This window comes from Acipenser ruthenus, chromosome 7, assembly GCF_902713425.1.
Source record: "Acipenser ruthenus chromosome 7, fAciRut3.2 maternal haplotype, whole genome shotgun sequence".
NCBI classification, from domain to species: Eukaryota; Metazoa; Chordata; class Actinopteri; order Acipenseriformes; family Acipenseridae; genus Acipenser; species Acipenser ruthenus.
Window position 1 is genome coordinate 5,631,466 of NC_081195.1, and position 22,660 is coordinate 5,654,125.

The following is a 22,660-nucleotide window of genomic DNA, read 5'->3' on the forward strand; positions in this document are numbered from 1 at the left end:
ATACAGTATACAGTACAAACCTACATTAGACATGTAATAAAAATATAGTTCGTCTAAAATCACTTCATTTGTTATTATTTTCCATTTTTTTATTATTTCTTCTGTTACACTCAACATAATAAATATTCAGCAACAAATACACAAACGATTTCAAAGGAAAAGAAATATTGCAATTATAATCCATCTTCGAATTCTTTAAATAACTAGAGAAGTGGTTGTAATGGCCATTTCCTAAACAAGGATATTCATAGCACATACCGCCAGATATGTGTTTGATTGCCCTGCTGCCTATACTGTACAAACAGTAGCATCTGACACACCAGGTAACACAAACCCTTGCTTAAAAGTTTTACGTTGACACTTGGTGACATAACTAGAAACCCCACATTATGGCACACAAGAGAATATAGGCATTTGATTAATTATCTGGCTGAGTGTTATGTTTTTACATTACTTGGGGCCTAAGGTTGAAAATGCTTGTTTTCACAGAGACGGCACAAATAGCAAATCCAGGCTTCATCTGTGCCATCCACTACATCTGTATTGCATACAGCAGCCATTACTGAATAGTTCTAGCGTTAAGATCAAGCAGCCTTTTCCTTCATAAAACACAATTTACAGTACATCGCTTTCCCAAGCTGTGCCACAGGCGACCGTGCAAACTTTAACTTGTCGGCCCAGACATTTCCAATTCCTTCATGTATTCCACGCAAGCGCTGGTGCCTTGACACATTTTAATGACAATCACTTTTGTAAATTGTAAATACATAATCATATCAGATCGCGCCTGCATTTCAATCGGCACCTCCAGCTCATATTAATTAAACAGTTGGGTTGACGCCACATCTGCCTTACCGAACAAATGAAGTGAGATTTTCCGAAACCACAGTGTGAAGCTTTTTCTTTCTTTTTTTTCTGGTGACTGAAATTGGCTTCGTAAAAAAAGCTGCATGTTTCTGATCTGCTTGCCTCCCTTCCACTTTAATTCAAGCAACCACGTCAGTGAACGCAGTAATGAAGGAGGTCATGGAGCACCAGTTGTGCATGAAAGATGTGAAAATTTACTGCAAATGAGACAACAGCAGTAAATTCATTTTTATTCAAATTACTGTCATCATACATTACCACTCCTCTTGTAAACATTTTGCCTCAGACAATGTGACAGCGTATTATTATTTGCAAGATTATACTATTAAGCTATTAACATGTCACCTCCTGCTTGAAACAATGCCTTGACTCATTTCAGAATAATAGGACAAGTTACAGAGACATGCTGAGGTGACACAGGGCTTTGTTGAATGAAGGTAGGTGATGCGAGAAAGACAGAAAAAAAGACAGCTGGTATTTAGAAGTTGAAATATCCATTTGAATGCTGTGAGAGATACCATAAATAAAATGTATAAAATGAGGTCCTAATCCACAAAAGGGCAACTGCAGTGTGGCAGAAATGACAGCTAGTGCTTTAATTATATTACCTACCATTTTTTAAGAAATAAATGCATCCGATATTTTTTTCATTGAGTGAATCCACATGACTTTGACTTACTCATTGTTACTCATTTTGTCAAAATGAATCTAAATCAACACACATATGGATTATGTATTTTACAGGACTATGCCGTTTATTGTAATCGGTTACTTGCTGAACACAATACATTTGCAATAGATGGGACTTGCATTGACATGTATTTCATGCAGTGATGGCCACATGTCAATACAAATCATTCACATTGTAAAGCATGCAGGGTACTACCATGCATAAAAAAGTGTAAGATTCTTCTGTAAGTATTAGCACACCAAAGCTACACTGTGATTGATATACCATTTTTCATGAGTACTAAAGCATAGCATGATGTAAAAGAATGATGTAAGTTAAGTTGGGAAGGCATCCAGTTGCACAAAGAAACAGACACATTTTGTAGGGCAATATATTTGAGATATTCTGAGTTCTGATTCAGCAATGTTGAGTTGTAATCACGAAGGCTGTGACCTTTCAAAACTATGTTTGCCCCACCTACAGTATAGTATAATATAGCACAGAGCAGGTAGAACCAACTCAATTATAAAAGTCACACCTCTACATGCATTTATGGAATGAGGAAACCAAAGGGATTAGGCAGCTAGTTAGCATTCCACATCAGCACTGAACTGATCTAAAGGCTTGTGCTGTAACAGAACACTATGAGTAAGAATGAACCACCCAGAAAAGAGAAAAAAGCATTAACAAAAGAATAACATTTGTTGGAACCAGGTAGAAATACAACAACTAATAATAATAATAATAATAATAATAATAATAATAATAATAATAATAATAATAATAATTACGCTGCTTTACTATTTTGGAGCTGGCAATGTTTTGAAAATCACAGTATCTTGGCACCCATGCCTTGTTGTGTTCTCGTTATATAATACAGCAGTTTTAGTTCTTATATTAGCAGAGTTAATTATAGAGTTAGTCTTGTCAAGTAAGTTCTCCAATAGTTCAAATATATAGGCTATAACAGGATCTATGTCAAAAGAATGATATTTATTTTGATGCATGCAGTGGTTACTGTAATTTCAAAAGCACAACAGACTCAGTGGGCTGTAATTCTGGACCAGATACCCGCAAACCCTTGTCCATCTCCAATCCAGAGCAGGCAAACTTGACTCTGATTCAAAATAGGGCCCAATGATACAGTATGGAATTGCTGATAAAGGCTAATTCCAGGCTGTTTCAATGGACCACATGGCTAAAAGCTTCTCCACTATCCAAGTGGGATGCACAGTAGTTTTTAGGCTCATGAAGTCGTGCCAGATAGAATGCTGAGAAGGAAATAAGAATCCTGTTTGAACTGAAACAGTGTAACATCTACAGCTTTTTATTCTTATTTTCCATTCCTGTTTCCAAAAAAAAAGATTAAGTAGATTAGTATTTGTTTTATGCTGAAGGTTACACTTTGAAACATTTAAAAGAGTTCAATAAATGTGCTGGGATGTGCAGCAGGGATTTGAGAGAGTATATTCATGGTCTTAAGCCTCGGTCACATCTGGAACGATAACGATAACGATAACGATAACCATAAATCGTTTATGGAGCGGTCACACCAGAACAAAAAAAGGCTCTGATATATTGTACAACAAATGCCAATCAACTTTTTAGTACACGTCCACTTTTATTTCCAGCAAGATGAGGGACAGTGATGAGGAACATTAGTTTATGGATCGAGTCTCTAGTACAAGTTTGGCTAACTTTAGGGGCAAAGTTGATTTCTTGTATAGCCAAATGGGATTTAACTACTGCTTAGAATTCTCATATCTGACACATTTAGTTAGTATGAATTGTCGAGGAACCACCTGTAGCAGGGCGATTGCCCTGCACATGTGTATTTAGTGTGGATATAAGTTGTATGGGGAAATGGGTTTATTGTATGTCATTTTGGAGTCGATTTGTTTAATTACATTTATTGTTTACAGATGGGCGCTCAATTGAGACTTGCTGCCTGCTAGGTTTGGTTGAGGGGAAGGGCAACAAGTGATTGGCTGTGCTGGACCTCAATCAGCAGGTGGGCGGGTTTTGACCGAGTGTCCATCAGTTCAAAAGCATCCGCGGGAGATGGTTTGGGGCGACTGTAACGCCATGCCAGAGGGGAGCGGCATATACTCGGGAGGAGAGGGTCTGTTCTGCAGGAACGACAGCTACGCAACCCTGAGACTGCAAGCAGTGCTTGTGAAGGCAATGCCCAGCCAAGGCCGTATGAAGCAGCACGAGTCATTGTATGAATACCGGCTCATGATTAGGTTAGTTAGGGGATTGTGATCCCATGTGATGTATAGCGAGGGTTCTGTAGTGTAGCCGGTTCCTGGAGCGGGACGCCTGGTTTATAAGGCTAGCGCTCGCCCTCTGGGGCACCTTTTATTTGTAGTTTTTGTACTGTGTTTTATTTTGCCTTTTGTACAGCTTGCTGTATGTGTCCTCTGTGCGTTACCATGGCTGGTAACGTCACATGACCACCTTTACTTTCTTTTCTGTTTGTATTAATAAATCCTGCGCGCCTGTGCCGGTGTTTCAACTCCACCCCCAGTTGTCTCTCTGTGTTGCTTAAACAGCGGCTATCCACGCACGTGACGTAAGACCCTGTCACACCACCCAATAAAAGTATTCAAGGTAATTTTTTTGTGCAAAGAAAGCCAAACTGTTAGTTAGAAAACAATTAATTTTGGAGAACTTAATAGTGTGGCTTATTGTACAGTATTTTGGTTGTATATTTGTTTTAACCAGAAAAATTGAAGCCTCATTGCAAAATTAAAATTCCTATTCATAAAGAAAGTTTCCATTTAAACACCTGGATTTGACGACCATATAAATACAAATAGTAAAGCACACTGCACCACTGTACTAAACCCCTGTCCACTGTTCTAAAAAAGTTTCAAATGCTCTCTCCTCTATTCTCCCTTGCTCACTAAAGATTTATGGCAAGGCTGAACAATGTCATCTTTGACTAGTCGTTTATGAGACTTTGGGACAGGTCACTGATCCATGGAACACGGGGCAGACTTTGAAGGAATGAATCACTCTGCTGCTTCCTGCCATGTTATCACACCCCGCCTGCCTTCCCAGGATCCTTGTAGCTGTTACATGCTGGGGAGCGACATTTATCTTCCTGGCTGCTGCCTAGTTATGAATGTGCTCTCATCTGTTCCCCACTAATTAACTGACTACACTCCCTGTGATCCTTTCGGATTTCACACTAGGCAGATATGGTACTTGAAAAGGTCCTCTTTAAAACATTAAATTTATTTCTTTACTTTGACCAAATAAATAAATAAATATGAAATAAAAACACGTGCCCCAATATGTTATTGCACCTCTGGAGTGGAAGAAGGATTTTCTAGGTGGATGGAGCCCATGACTGACTTTGTTTTGTTTTCTTCTGTAAAATATAGCAATGGCTACAGATTTACATAGGTAGTGTTACCAGGAGCAGAACCTTTGAACCGGAAGGTTAGAGCTGTCACAGGCAGACCTTTTTCCTCTTGTCATTCCTTTTCAAAGATGAAGAGAAAGATTCCCCCCAGCCTACAGCATTTAGTGTGCAAACGCTCCACAGCAACATTTCAAGACTTTCAAAAATACAAGCTGCGCCTGTGACCTTCCAGTACTGTGACAGTAAAGGAATCCCTTGAGCAGCAGAGGCATCTTCTGATATTTGGAAATGTGTCACGGTTGTTTTGTTTTTTTTTTACACACAGAACTGTCATATTGTGGTTGGCATAAAATGCAACACTTCCCGGAGTTGTGATTTCCTTGTTTGCTGAAAAAAAAGTGTCACCTGCACGGCTGACAAGTTTCTGTTTTAGCTCAAAGCAACTTGCTACTTGTGAGACTCAGAACAACTTTGATGCTGAGCGCCCGAGACACACAAAAAGACAAGATTTTCCCGAGCAGTGCCGATAGCTGTGAAAGTTCCCCCTCATTAAAAGGCAGCATTTGTTCTAACATTAAGCAGTTGTAGTTTGTGTAAGTGAAGCAGTTTCACTTGGGGCATTTAAACCCCCATTTTGTTGTGACGGCGGTTTCACTTGGTGTACACCAAGCTTCCTCAGAGATGCATAACCAGGTGTGTTCTATAGACAAGGGCAATCCACAGAAGAAAATCTTCACTTATATTACTCTCATGAATTTTGGAGAGAAAGGGGGGACATTCACGTTTCCTTATAGTCTTTAAAACTAAAAAGAAGAAAAGCTGTACATTAACGATGTAAGAACACTTACAGTGTATGTTGGGTATGTTCTATTGGTGAAGCAGAATGGTGGGTAAGACCACCTTCCACAGAGAGGCAACAGCTACAAGGAATAGGTTAAGCAAAAAGATCTCAGGTCAAGTTAGGCGAGTTAAAATGAGGTAGAACCAAAGCAATACAGCAATCTTCCATTCATAGATTCTAATTTCTTTCTTACTACTTCTGGAGCATTTCACGGTATCTTCCGACAAGTCTTTACATCTGGTATCTGAATTTATCAGCTGCAGATTTTTTTTAAGGTATTAAGAATTTTAGCATCAACTGCACTGTTCTGGATTATAAAGCATGTTGTATCAAGGGAAACTCAAGAGACCGAAAACTTGTTCATAATATTGGGATATGAACTTGTTATTCCACACACTGTCAGGTCCTAGATTACAATTTATAGCAGGTTTTCTTGCAATTGTTTCCAGTGACAAAACAAAAACTGTTATTACTTTTTATTTAAGCATTTACAGTTTATGCAATTCACAGATCGCAAATCTACTTACAGTATTCATCACAAAATTGTAAACATAAAATCTGTCTGCTGCCTGTGTTCTCTGAATGGTCTTGTTGCTTCCTTCGGTTCACATCCAGCACTGACAGTGGAGTGAAGTACGGTAGGTTATGTAGTTTTATTGCACGTCAACACCACTTGTTGTAGGTGCAAGATACTATGCTGTTCCACTTCAAAACAAGTACTGATGAAAATTGGAGGATGACATCATAACAGTTCACCTGATATTTCTTTGGTGAATCTGTATTTTTTATATGAATACATTGAAGAAGAATGCTTGCCACAATGTTTGTCATGAAAGTACTTCTACAAACCCAAAGTGTAAAGCTGCTTGTTTATTTACATAAATCACACACAAATAAAGGAATATGAATCTGTTGTAGTGTTTAAAAAAGAACAGCAAGCAGTCAGCAGTGAAGGGTGGACATTTGCCCACTCTCTTTGGAATTCCAGATTCCCAACCAGTTATAGTAGGGATTCATTGATGCAAATCCACAGATGGTGCTAATGAAGCAACAGTTTGACCCGTACACACTATTTCACAGATTCTTTTCTGTTTTTGGCACAAAAACAGCACAGAGATCAGCTCCAGAGTTAAGGATGGATTACACCTTTCTCTCTGTGACACAGTTATAGCTTTATACGGTCTTATTTCAGGATATTTATGAAAGTATATTTTGCAACATGTGCTGAAATGTACACATTTACAGTGTTTCATAATGGTACAACATGGTTGAAAGGGTCCTTTTATATTAAAAAAAAATACTGATATATTGATCCAAAAAGGTCCACAATAGAAAGAAAGAAATCTTTCAATATATGACTTTATCCCGAACTTTTTTGGTGATCCATGTACTGTATATACAGTAGTCAAAGAAGACTCCTCAATAACACTATAAACAGATGCGTGTGCCCTTTCATTCAAGGGTGTCTGCTAAGAAATAAATAATAATAATAATAACTGTGTTTGTCTAAAACTCATTTAGTATGAAGACAGTTCCTTATATTGAAAATGTCACTTTTAAATGCAAAGGAAAAAACTAATAATGCAGGAAGTTGCATTTCATAATGTATCTTTTTATGTCTAGAATTTATTTTAATAAAATAGGGATGTTTCAAATAAATTAGAAATTTGAAGTATATGCTAACTGTGAGTCCCAGTCCTCACATTAAATGATGTGCAAGCATGAGAGTTTATATGGGCATAATGCAACTGTCCTCATAAAAAATGAATGGAGCAGCACCTAGCTATTTGCAGGAGCTACTGTATCTCCCAAATCACACTCTTAGATCACAGGAAGTGGGGCTGCTTGTTGTTCCCAGGGTCAATAAAATTAATACAGGAGGTAGGGGCTTTTTCTTTTAGAGCCCCTAAACTATGGAATGCTCTATCTCCATGTGTTAGGGAAGCTGCGTCTGTGGGTATTTTTAAGTCTGAACTTAAAACACATTTTTATAAAATGGCATTTTTATCTTAGTGGTTTTGACAACAGGTGAGACACAAACTAAAAGTTAAAAAAGACTTCCACTCTTGTTTCACCATAAATGCTATTATAATGGCAGTCAAAGTGGCATCACCAGAAAAACAATATAAACATGTGTAGGTGTGTTTAACACAGCAGAACTAAGACTTATTGAAAGCTATATGACTATTATAATTGTACAGTGTATTGTTTAAAATCTGGCATAAATACCACACATAATTACTTCCATTAAATTTCAACTGCTATTTATGTCACCCAAAGAGAATATGATTTCATTCCTCAAAATGTTTGGTTCAGGGAAAAGGGAACAGTCTGCATTTTAAAAAAAAATAACTGGACAGGTACAAGCTAATTAACACTAGAAATGCCCTGAGAATGAGACACTTGGATCGCAGTTTTTATTTTCAGAAAATAACACTTTTTTTATGTTTCATGTAATCTGTTTTAATGTCAACTGGTGATACTGATGTAATTTAGGGAATAAGTCACTGAGGCTCAACCACTTTTAAATTGAATGCTGCCTTTATAAACTGGAATTGGTGAGAAGTCAGTGGTACATCTCATTTTCAGGTTTTTGTTATAATAAATATAAAACAGGGTCACACTTTATACAGAAATCATGGTAATTCTTTGTATTTCTACATCTTTGGTATTTAAAAAAGAAAGGCTACTGTAATTGTTCCCTGGATACAACAATAACCATTTTTCTTTTTTTCTTTTTTTCTTTTTTTTACTACAGTACATTTGTGAGCATATTCAGAAATGATGCATTAAATATGCTAAATGTATTATATGCCATAGAAGGATAAACACTTGAGACCATAGTCATAGGAAATACAGAGCCTGGCTGACTTTCTTGTACTCACTCTTTTCCCAAGAAGGTATGTCTCATTTCTCTATTTAACTGAAGTAACTAGAATTATTATTATTATTATTATTATTATTATTATTATTATTATTATTATTATTATTATTATTATTATTATTTTAAAGCAGCACAATGTCCACTATTGGTGGCATTGTAATGTTTATTTTCATTTTGAATTATTGTATGGAATGAAAAGTAAATATTACATTTTAGTTTCAGGTATTTCAGTTACACTTATTTTTAGTGTGGATAATTCAGTCTTCATTCTCTGTTTAAAAAAAAATGTATTACAATATTCTAACACAACCAATAACAATGCAGTTATTTTTTCAGTAAGCCTAAATTAAATGTTTTTCATATACTTCTTCTTTTTATTGTGCAATATTTAGGTTCTGTAAAAAATAGAATGTCCACCAACAACAAAAAACAGGACAAACATGTTACAAAATAATATATATATTTTTCTATGTTCACTATTATGAATTCTACAAGATACCTGAAACTATCCCTAATAGCTGCATTCTATTTTTTATGACATTATTGTATTTTGGTGGATACAAATCTGAAGCTATTGTCATAAACAATATATATTCAATATTATATCTCACTGTTGCATTGTAATGCATCATGGCATATAGTATACAGTAACAGCACATTCTTTCTGTCTTTAATTCAACCTTTTTTTTTTTAAACCGAGTCTTTGTCTTATGTCTGCATACCTATTTTGAATCTTGCATGTGTGTGATCACTGGCATTAGAGCGCCACCAATCGACTGAAACAAAATATTGCAGTTCAGAGCTGACCTTTTACAAGACAGATAAGGTTATGCACAGAAAATTCAACTTATTGACTTTGCAGAATAAGCAATACGTTTAGAAACATTGTCTTGTCTGTTTTGCAACATATACAATCATGCTTGGTGTTTCTTTTTTTTTCAACCCCTCTTCCCTTTAAAACCCTCAAGATGTGGATTCCTCAATATCCATCATAATGCAACTTTAATAACGTTGGCCAAGACCTCAGAAAATCACAGCTGTAGCTCGAGGCATGAGCTAAAATGGGGTGCTTCTCTCAAGTCTCACCTCGCGAATCGAACCTTGGCTATGGGTGAGAATAAGCACATGAATCGATCGCTGCAGTAGGTTGATGGCTACTCGTCGTTTTGATGGATATGACTGTACAAAAAAGTCCAGATTGGTTCACAGTGGACCTCCAAAACCATGTCAGCTAAAACCAGAGACAAAAAAGTGACAGCTGCGGAGAGTGCACTGCGGGCAGTCAATGGTTCCTGTGATTTATTGTTCCATCTGCCTCACCGCAGCGAGGACAAGTTTCCCCTGGTTTGGTTAAAATGAAAAGGACCTTTGAGGGTAGCACTGCACATTTTTGAAAATGTGCAGAAACCTTTTTTTTTTTTTTAATACTTGAGTTATAGACACAATCATCCGGTTATTTTATTTTTCATAGCAGAGGCATGGTCCTTTCCACGTTACCACTACAACATCTGTAAGTACAAAACATGATGGATTTATACTTTACCAATAATTAGAATAGATTATGTGCCGTGGGTGCAGTGCGTTCCTGTTGAGTCGGGAACACCGGTCCTTGGTTGAAAGACAATAGCTACAAAACAACACCACTGTTGCAAAAAAAACAAAAAAAAAAAAAAAACTTTAGGACTCATATCTCGACTATACTGGACTTATGGCACCTATTTGTATCAGTACTAACACCATACTACTGAATTTATTGTAATGTATAACTGCTCTTATCTGTACTGTGATATATTCTAACAACTATAAGTTGGCCTGGATAAGGGTGCCTGCTAAGAAAGAAAGAAAGAATAATAATAATAATAATAATAATAATAATAATAATAATAATAATAATAATAATAATAATAATAATATGCCAAAGACCATTTATTTTATGTTAATGATAACATAATGAAGTAAAAAAAAAAATTATGCTTTTTGAGAGTTGCATTTTTTTTAAACACATGAAATACTCTATAAGCTAAAATTGCATAATAATCAATTATCATTATTAGCAATCGTAGTAGTCATGTTTAGGTTACTGTATTGCATTGTGTTTTTCAAAGGTAAGCCTACTGTACCGATTTCAGAATGGACATTCAGAGACCAGCAACTTTGTAGTTAATTTCCCAATGAAAGAATATGTTGGTTTCATTGTAGCAATAAAAGTTTGTTTCTTCTCCTTCTTAATGCACATTCCCTTAAGCCTTGACCCCACTGGCAGGCACTTCCTGTCTGAAGGTTCCACCAGGCCTCACAGACCTAACCTGGTGTCAAAAGCCGGCCTGTCTCCTGCCTCAGGATGTTGCTTTTACCTCTCAAGTGTTTCCTGAATTTGTGAATATTGTTTTTTTGGCTGCTTGTCCACAGTGGTGACTTAATGTTCAAAAAACAGTTACTTTTTACTTAAAAAAAAAAGAAAAGAAATGAAATGAAAGAATAGTCCATGGCCATGGCTACTGTTGGAGGGCTGATCACTCCTGGGACCAGTTCTAGTTTTGGAACATGTTGTTGTCAAGGAGAGTCAACATCTTCTAGCTTTTTTCCATTATTCAAAAATATGTATTGATGTTAAGTTTTAACAATTTGAAAAAACAGCTGCCCCTCTCATTTCTGATAGTTTATATATATATACATACTATGAGCCTGTGTATCGTTTTTCACACATATATAGGTTCTCAGAGCATTGGTTCACAAATGATATCAATCTAAATGTATGCAATTTGAAATCCATATGTATGAAGTCCCAGTTCACCTCATTTAATGATAATACTAAGCCACATGTTGTGTACATGTCCAAAACACTTTCCTTGTGCTTGACTGTATTAACCCTAGGGGCACAATATTTTCATAAAGCCTGCCTAACTGAGTCACAAAACATATTGATTAATACTTGGCACCACCCTCGATTCTGAATAATAAACTAATGAGCACTGATAAGTGTGTGCTTTCTGCATAGGAATATTAAAATTGGCAGACAGATTCTAATAACCATGTGTAGAGTAATTGACAACACCGTTGTGTACTGCGCTATTCAAATGACAGTTCTCTGACAAAGTGCAGCCAGCATTTTATATAGATTTTAAGATATGTTTTATTACCTGTGATAGATCAACATATATGTTTGTTTGTTTGTTTGTTTGTGTATTATACAAAGATTTCCATACATGTTTAAAAATGCATGTTATAACTAAGAAACCAGAACTGTGTTGTACATCAAGTAGGTTGACTATGTAATAAAAATGTGTTATTGATACTGCTAGAAAAATATAACATAACATTGTAAACTGAATATTAACAAGCATATCTGCAGTATATACAGTACACTTTATATAAAAATAAATTAAACAACAGTACAGCACAAAATACGTTTTCATCTTTGGAAGATATAGCATATTATTATTATTATTATTATTATTATAATTATTATTATTATTATTTTTATTATTATTATTATTATTATTATTAATACTACTATGACTACGACTACTACTACTATTAATAATAATAATAATAATAATAATAATAATAATAATAATAATAATATGAGGTTGTGGAATATTTTCCCCTAGTTTTATATGATTTTAAAACATGCTTTTCTAAAATTGTTTGGAAGGCATTTTCTAGTTGAAAATACTAAAAAAAAAGGCAAAATTTAATGCAAAACACTATTTGTGTATTTATTAAGATAAACTTCTTTAAAGTAAGACAGAGCTCCAGGTGTTTAACTCTGACTCAGTTTTCCTCGGGTCCCATCTGTGACATCAATTACAATAATAAAGTTGAATGTTTTATTTATAACCAAGGTGAATGTATGTGGCTTTGTCCAAGCTTTCTCAAATCAGTTTTATTAATACCTGATTAAAGCCGAACACTGAAGCAAGTTCAGGTCCCAGCTATCTGATAGCAGAGTTTTGTAATAAAAATAAACAATGAAAAATTGAGCGTAATTACACAGTGATTACTATAAACACTCCCTGAACCACAAGGCACAGCATTAAAGATTGTGTCTGTGTCTTCCTATCAGTGCTTTTCTGGTAAGTCAGTGTGAGGCAGGAATGCTGTTGACAAATTAATACTTTAAGAAAATAAACGATGTTCGTGTTTAACATAGAGCAACGACTATCCTGATTAATTTGTCTTGGAGCCCCTCCAGCCTTCATTTACAAAGACCTGCAGTTCCTATGCAAGTCATTTCCTAATATTTACAAGTGGACTCAGCATGTAAGAATTACCTCCAATGTGAATTCTGAGGTTTAGGAACACAACGAAATGCAGACCTAAAGGTAATACATGAAGATAACAAAAATGTTATGTTCTCTATATTAATTCTATTAAATTATGTTTGTTCATTACGAAAGAAAAAGTCAATAAAAGCTATCATATACTGTAAATGACTACAGGTGGGCACCTGATCCTCATCAGGGGCCAACTGTGCTTTCAGCACAGCTGATTAGGCCGATGTTTCTGAGTGTCAGTGCTTTAGATTAACACTCATCGGTATCACTCGCTCTCCGTTACTCACATTGAGAAGAGACTAATGATGTGTTGAGATAGTGGGCTTAGTAGAAATTTAACCATGCATGACCCCCTGCAATTGTATTCTCTTCATATGGTATATATTTATTTTTAAGCTTGAGAGACCAGTGTAAAATAATCATAAACACTTAAAAAAAAAAAAAAAAAAAAAAAAAGAATAATGCATCTATAATCCTTTTTTATGGAGTGTATATGCAAAAAAAGCACAATGTGGCAAGGAGCTTTTATATTTATATTGTGTAACTGACATGGTTTATATGACCAAATAGATCTGCAAAACAGACAGTAAACCAAACAGAAAATGCCGTCCCGATTCTACAATTTAAAAAGCAAATGAATACATCTATACATTTTTTAAATATGCTGTCTTTCAGGCAGCGAGAATTATTCCAGCTTTGTCTTAAATTAAGGAGTTTGGTGTCAAAGGCAGTCATATTAAACTGCCCAAACCAACATCAGTTCTTTTGACAACATTTTATAAAAAAAAGTCTTTCCACAACAGTGCCTTTTCAAAAATGTTCAGAATCCAATTCCCCAAGTTATAGAGCCTTGAGTGTATGTATATAAAAATAGTAGCCCTGTCATTTCACATTCATGAAGTGTGAAACTCAGAAATTAATAATGTAAAAATATGCTTTTTAATTAGTCTTACATTCTGCCCAGTGTACTTAAATGGGATCAGCAGTTCCCTAATGATTTTTTCTTAATAAAGTATTAGCCTGTGATGCACTGGGTTTGACAGGTATGATAAACTGGAAAGCACTTTTGTGGTCATATGAATGATACCAAAATAGTCCTCTCCCATTTAAATGTAATTAACATCAGCGAATAATATTACATGAAGTGAAGCCTCAAGATTTGTATTTCTATGTTTCTTCAATTCCTTTTTATTGAGTTGTGCCATGACTACAGTTGTGATTTGCATAACCCAATTATGATAGTTGAGAGCTAATTCAAGGCAATAGCGGGTTGACAGGAAATTATTAAATTGTAAAAAAAAAAAAAAAAAGTAAAACAAAGGAGCATGGCAGGTTACTTAAATTAGATGTAGAATGTAGCAGTAAAATAAACTGTAACATCATTTATGCATGTTTTTTTAACAATATTTTATTTACACACATCAATTTTTTTTTTTTAAATGTACAGTTCGGTAAGCATTTAATTATTTAATGATATTAATATCATGCATTCATGCCAAATCTGCAAAGAACATTGCCTAACTAATCCAGTGAAAATATATTTTATATTTAGTATCTACTATAGATAAAGTATAAAGTTTGTTTTTTCTAATTAAGAGAAATGCTATTAAAAAAAAAAAAAAAACAATAAGATACTTCTAATATTCATAAGTAAAAATCACATTAAAGGTGTTGTTATCTTAGCCACAACATTCATAATGTTAAGTCTATCGGTATTCCTTATGCATGCATGCACTTTTTCTTTTAAACACAGGTTGAAAGTTTAAAGCAAACCTCAGAATAACCCAGCCCACTCCTATTTACCTTTCAACTGGAGGTAACCTGGTTTTAAAAAGCTCCCCAGGACACCCAGAGTGGCAGTTCAGTACGTGATGATGCTGTAAAGAATTCAGCAAGACTCATTTCAAAAAGCACGCCACGTATAGACATGGGTATAACATGCATGCTTCAACTTTTCTGTGGTTTTGTAGTCTAAAGTATATATATATAACCTACAGCACGACTGAGCCAATCTTTTATCATGGCGACTGTATGTCTGCAAGACTGAGCATCAAATCAAGGCTGTGCTTTATCATCTCAGTAAATGGGCCTGGATATGAATGTCTAGTACTGTTAACTGTTTAATGAACTTACAAATCATTGCATAAAATGCTATATATATATATATATATATATATATATATATAATACTATTAAGAAGAGTAGCCGAAAAAGTCCAGCTGTAGTGATGAGGAGCAGTATATAATACTGCTACAGGTGACTGATAAGAGCACACAGCTGTTTGACAGCAAACATCCGCCACAGTCTGAGGGGGGAAAAAAAGCTATGGGCGCAGTAACACCCTGTCAGCAGCTTCAGAAGGACCATGCACGATGCTTGGGACAAAAGTGGAGGGCAAAACTAATGAAGAAAGTGCCTTCAAGCATTTGTGCATAAAAGGGGTAACCAGGGCAAATCCATGTGACTGTAGTTTTAAAACTAAGTGTTGCATCCTGAAAACAACCAGGATCCTGAAAACAACCAGCTGCAAAAAGAAATATGTTGATGTTCTCGTTTGTATGTGTCGAGTCAAGATGAGTACAAATTAAAACTGAGTAGGAGAAAATGTATTATTTATATTTCAAAGGTATACCAGTTTAGGGAAATATATAGTGCATATGTTACACACAGACATGAATAAACCACATTTTATTAGTTCTAACATACCAGTATGATTTATACAGCGTACAGCTAAACTGTTGATTATATTTTGTACCATAGTAAAATGATGAGCAATTAATTTGTTGTTAAAAAATAATTAATCTGGATAGGGCTTTGATCTATGCAAGTAAGAACCGAGCTTAATGTAATTGCAACTTAAACACAGCAAAGAAAATGAAGCATGTATTAACATAAATAATGTGAAAAAAGAGCTTTAACACATAAATAACAAACAGGTACACTGTATGCACAGCTGATTCCTTGTATTACTGCTGTATATTTGTATAATACCTGTAGTAGCTTTCATAGTTCATATAGTCATTTGTTAACACAACATCAAATTACATTTTGTTGCATGTTGACATATATGTAATTACATCACACATGAATAAGTCAGTGAATGAACAACAGAAGTAAGTGCAAGTGGTGACAGTGAAATTCAGTACAATTCCTTATTATTGCAGTTTTCATAAAAACATTTTTTTTTTTTTTAAATCGAGTTTTGTACTTCTTCCTGGATGAGAGTACAGGTTAATTCAAAAAATGGATTAATAAGCCGTGTGAACCTGTAACATTTCTTTGGCAATACTGGCTGTATTAATTGCCTCCACCTGTTCTATTCTATATAGCACATCAGGTACATAGTTGAAATGCCACACCCTCCCATGGCAATGCCCATGCAATTCTAATTTATACAGCAGCAGTGAATGTAGGTTAAAGTTTGACAGAGACAGCAGAAACTAAGAGCAATTTCAGAAATTTAAAACACTGGACTTTTTTCACGGCATTTACTTTTTAATGTACTGTATACTGTAGCATATAGAGTAATGTAACAGACGCCTAGGAACAAGTTATGTACACAAAAAGAATTGCACACCTGATTTTTTTTTTTTTTTTACACAAGGTTTCTTAAAAGTTATTATGAAAACATACTATTAAACATTTTTACATGGGATGTTTGTATTTCCAAGAGCATGTACAGACTAAATAAAAATCTCCTGTTACAATTAATAGCTACGGTACCCTGGAAATGAACATAGGAAATATATGGCAGAAAGATAATGAGTAATGAAATGTTATTTAAGCCCCCTGCATTCTTTCAAGATCGACATGAAGATTTATACAGTTGGACAGCACTCATTCCAGAGTGATTTTAAGCTTACTAGACATAGTCTCTCTATACAGTTTAACAAGTAATTGGCAAAAAAAGTCCTGCAATTAGTACGATGCTGTGCCAGTGGAAAGACCCTCCTCGGAGACTCTTGTGTTCAGGGGGAAATGTCTTTTAAACATGGGACCTGCTTCCGAGAGTGAGAGAAGCAGGGGTGGAACAATGAGCCATCAGCCCAGGCCCCAGGCCTTTCAGAAAAATTCAAGCCATTAGCAGTGTATTTCCCTGAAGAAACCTTAACCACACCATTAACAGTCCACAACCTTACCAGCAAAAGGTAACAGGGTTTGGAACAATTATTGAACAGTGACCCTGGTATGTTAGCACACTGGTACCAACTGTAGTGTATAGAGTGTTATGTGTATTGGTTAGTACATGTACCAATGTGATTGGTACAGTCCCATTGTAGATTATTTGGTGTCTAAAAAGGTATACAGTATTTGAGTCTCGACTTCACACTCAATAAAACATAAAAGCACCACCCAATTGGACATAATTTGGCCCATAACTTTAGTAGGCCGTCTCAAAAAACAAAAGCTCAGAAATGGATACTGAACTGCTCCCTCCCCCTCTCACAGGGTGGTCCCTCCAGGGCAGGCTTGCGGCAGGCCCTTTGGACAATCTCAAATTTGCATGGCTTGTTCTAAGCCTGCTCTGTGAATAAATAGACGCTGGTGCCGACAGTCCAGAATGGATATATACACACATATGTGTGTGTGTGTGTGTGTGTGTGTGTGTGTGTGTGTGTGTGTGTGTGTGTGTGTGTGCTTGAGTGTGTGTATTTTCTTTTAAAATGGGTTTAAAAGCTCATATTGAGAACAGTTTTCTTGTATGATTCTTTTAAGATGTAATCTTCCACATTGGATGCATGCAGAGATTAATGTATTTTATTTACACCATCAGAATCATCTCTGGCAGCTTATCTCTCCAGTGAAGCGCTTTTGTTGCTCTAAACAAGGAACCCATGGCGACATGCAGAATATGAAAAAAACTCTGCTCGTCTACATTGAGTCCTCAAGTGAAAGGGGTGCTCACATTCGACCTGACATTTTAATGCAGCTCACGCCTGTTGTGATTGATACCCCCTCAGGCTGTCACAACTCTCCTGAAGGGAGGAAAAGGTTTCAGGGAAGGTGCGAATTCCCATGGATGGGTCACTTTGTGTTTGAAGCCGACAGCGATACATCGTGGGAAACTCTATCGCATCCAGGACTCTGATTTATTTATTCATATACTTTGTGTGTTTCTAATGTAGGCCACTGTGGACTTTTCTTAATGTTTTTACACCATCCACTGCTCCGGGGGGGGGGGGAACTGTTTGTGACACTAATGTACTTCTAAATGTTTCTTCAAATATATATATATATATATATAGCCCTCGTAAGAATCAATGGTCCTCCATTCTTTAATTAATTCATATTTCTTTGAAAGTAGAAAACAAAAGACATCAAAAGTGCTTAAGAGGACTTGAACTATGTAACTTAGATGTTCAGTTCTAGTTTTGTAAAATTAAAAGGTGTTTTACCTCTTTCAAAAAATAGGAGTTCATTAAAGACTGGAGTAAATTCAATGAAAATATGGCCCAGTGTGGCTTACTCAAAGCTTCTCACCCACACCGGAGAGCATTGCTTCGGTGTTGTTATTGTTGTTAGTATTTTAATCATGTATATCCTATTCATTCTTTATTTCAGTAGCAATAATGTACCTTCATAAAGGTTTCTCAGACTGCTTAACCCATGGTCAATGAATTGCCATGCCACTGCAGTGCCTCCTCAATAAGCAACCAGATTAGAGGTTAATTCAATCCCAATTCTTGTTCAATCCAGGCCTCTTTTAAATAAAAGCTAGAAACGGTACTGATTCATGGCGGTGTGTGATGTGTACACTCGCACACCGGGGATTCAGCTGAGACCGTCTGCATTCGTTCCACATGAGACCTGCACAGCTGTCAGATCAAAATCAATTGCATTTTAAAAGGCTTTAAAGTAAATATTTAATTCTTGCCTTGGGAACCAATTAAGTGAAATATGTGAACTTTGTGCAACTGGTTGAACTGGAGTTGTACTGGTACCAGCTGGTGTTCTACTGGGATCAAACAGAGACTTACAAAATAGATGCAGATCTTTGGTGTGAACATTCGGTTTCAATTACCTCATGATTTTTAATACGTATTGAAATTAGGATGGCAGAAATCAATTGGAGGGGATCCACAAGGTATGTTGTTTATTATGTTATTTCTTTTTTTTTTTCTTTCTGAAGACACTGATGTGTTATTGACAGAACTGTGGTTCGCTTTGCAAGGCGCTGTGTGACTTATCGGAGGGCACTTTATGCACCTAGCAGGGCAGTAAGAAGTTTTATTTTCTGCCGTTGAGCTTGACTTTCACAGTAAGTCTGCGTCAAGTTTCAGATAGTAGGTACATTCTTTTATGAAATGCTTCTATTTCTAGTTGCATTGTATTTTATATTTAGTCATACAGTAAGTGTGTTATAATTGGTGTACTATTGCCATGCAAATGTCAAAACTGTCCTTTTTTAATTAATATGTAATGCAGGTCTAAATGAGATTAATTATTTGTAATTAATAAAATTAATTAATAATCATATTGTCATATACTGTATTCAATAGTGGCACCCCTGTTTAAGCATGTCATTGTCAGATAAATGATACATTTACTATGTTACCAGAACTTATGTAAGTATGAAACAACAGAGTGTAGAACTGCAATGTATTATCCCTTCATACTAATCTTTCATACATATAGACCTCTGGAATCCAAAATTTGAAATGCTGAAAACTAAATGGAGAATTAGATTGAAACAAATTCTGACGTTTTTCATGTACATACATGGTGGTTGAATCGTGCTCAATGACCATGAAGATTACATTGTTTTGGCCCTTTTTTGTGTTTCTAGAGTATATTTTTGGTGTTGAATGTCATGCTCATGAAAGGTGTGTGATTAATAGCATTGGAGACGCACGCCCTCTGGCTATCCAGTCAGAGACAAGCTGAACCGATTGCATGTGTTGAGCCAGGCATATCCTTACTGCTTCACCAGTGAGCCTCATCTGTGACCTGCTTCCAAACACACACACACACAAACACACCTTTTTGTAAGAAAGGTATATTGCCAAATTTAACCAGGAAACTAATGTCAACATACAGAGTGGAGACCAATTTACTTGACATGGAAATATTCTGAAATCTACCTAGAGGTCGTATAGCTGCAGATGCCATTGAAGTAGTGTCCATATTAAGACTTGGTCTATTTTCTCTTCCTTTTTCTATCAAACTGTTTCTTCTTCTTTTATTTTACTTCCTGGTCCTGAGAAATCATGTGACATTGTAACTTTTGTACTCTGCTTCACTGTAAAGTATATTTGCAGTACATGTTGGCAATATCAGTTTTGTGATGGTGGGTGTTTCCTGTAAAACATTATCAGTTTAATCAATGGTGGCACCCCTGTTTCATTTTTGTTTTGCCTGAAACTGAGCTTGAATATGTCTTTCACAGCATCCTGCTGCTTCAGGTAGTCACAGGATCATGTCTGTTTAACTCACAAGGTAACATACTGGGAAGGAAGCTAAACCTACCTATGGGAAACCACCCATCATGTATGATAGATTACAGGGCAAAGAAGGTTAAATTATGAACAGACACAAAACTAGTATATTATACCATAACATTTAACGTTATTCAACATGTAAAATCTTGCATAAAATCAAATGCACAAAAAAAACCAAATACATTACTTTAAGTTGCCTTAAAAATATTGATCCTGGTCAGGCTTAATAAGTAATGGGTAAGGGCAGCTGAACAACCAACAACATTATTACACAATGTCATTTATCAGTGCCGGATGGTCCTCTCTTCCCTATTCATCTCAATGTCAAACTTAAAGTAGCTGTTGCATTCAACAAATTATATTTAAAATGTGTTCTTCTAAAAGTGTATTCAAATATAAAATGCAAATTATAATGTATGTGCTTTGTTTTGTACATAATGCATGTAAATTAGCTTCAAGCCATAAAGCATAGGAGAAATCCCAGGGAGGACTGAAAAACCATTTATTTGTTTGTAATACCTACAGTTAACAGCAGATGGCGATGTGAAGTTCTTCACACAACACATACAGTTGATTCCCTACATAACAATCTACATTATGTGCTAAATAAATTTTAGGGCCTGTGCAGCAAGTAATAGCAGTGGTCTTTAAAAGTCAAACTCACTTTCATTATATAAAATAGAAAAATAACATCAGGATACTGTACTTGTACTGATTATGAAAGACACATTAGTACTATTGCATTATATTGTGGTTTGATGTGTTTTCTACTCAAAATATCTCTGAAAAGGAACAGGACTATAGTTGAATTACAAACTCTTTAAGTTAAACAAGATTCTACAGTAAAGCCATAAATAATTTAGTGACAACATTATAGTGCATACATAGTAATATCAATAGGAATATTTACATCTGTTATGGACAATTATATTATACACCTAAAAAAACTCACAATCCTGTGTGCTTTAAGATTGTTATATCATTGTGTTCCAATTTATTCTATAAAAGATCTTTCTGCAAAATGACCTTTTTAAATTTTGTATGCCTACTTTTTCAAACCATTCCCTACGCTTTTCTATAATGTACTGTTAAATCGTCCCATTGGTGCTGTCAGTATTTCCATGCTACCTTGATGTTTGAGTCTGGCAGCCGTGCTGCAGATCTAACAATTCCTCTTTGATGTTGTTTTTCATGTTATTTATTCACAGACATTCACTGAGGCAGCCCTTGTCTTGCAAAACTTGTAACTTTGGCTTTGCCAAAAACTACTTCAGCACAAATTTGGGATGTGAGCTTTGTTGTGTTCTTCCCTATTGGAAATCGCGTGGATCAAAAATATCGAACAATGTAAAGGGTACAAGTGGCACGCAAGGAGCTGAAATATCCTCCTGAGGTAGCAGAGATAGTTTGAAATGAATATCAGATTGACTATCACAAAGCATGTTGCAGCTATCTTCAGAGCATTTGCATCGAAATCTTAAAAAAATAAAATAAAAGGGCATTGAATACTCATGGGGTGGCATTATCATGAGAGCATTGTACACAATATAATGTGTTGTACAAAATGAGAGCATTGTACACAATATAATGTGCTCTTTTAGGCTTTATTATGAGTTTCTGCATAGCACCATCGCTGGCAGAATATTTTAATTACACAATTCTATTTTATAGAATTTCAGTTTTCCACAAAATGTTTGCACATTTACTGTAGGAAGCATAGTTTATATATATATATATATATATATATATATATATATATATATATATATATATATATATATATATATATATTAAGGGCATTGTATTACTACCATATCTGAAATTAATTTATGCTGAGAATCAAGAGATTTGCCTTTAATTATCGTTTGCAGAAGTAACACTAAGTAGCATGCAAATACATGCTAAACATAAACGGCTACTGCGAATTTCCTGACAGCTATTCAAATGGTAATTGAATTTATTCACCTGATGTTTCAGACAAACATCCCAGTTTAAGGGGTTACATTGTTAAGAAAATAACTAGTTATCTGATTTAAAGATTGTTGAATCATGGAAAAAAAAAAATAAGTGCAAGTTAATTATTTCATGACTAGGGTAGCATGAAGTCTATACATTCTTTAAAACATTAGCAGGCTGGTGCAGAGGCCTGCCTTAATGATACATTCATTAAATCAAAAGCGCATACATTTCAGGAAAGACGTCTAATGAATATTCCAGTGCTGGATTCCTGGCAACTAGAATTAGCAACAGACACTATTTGACGCTGAATGCGTTATCACATTTCAGGAGCTTTTCATTCCACATTTATA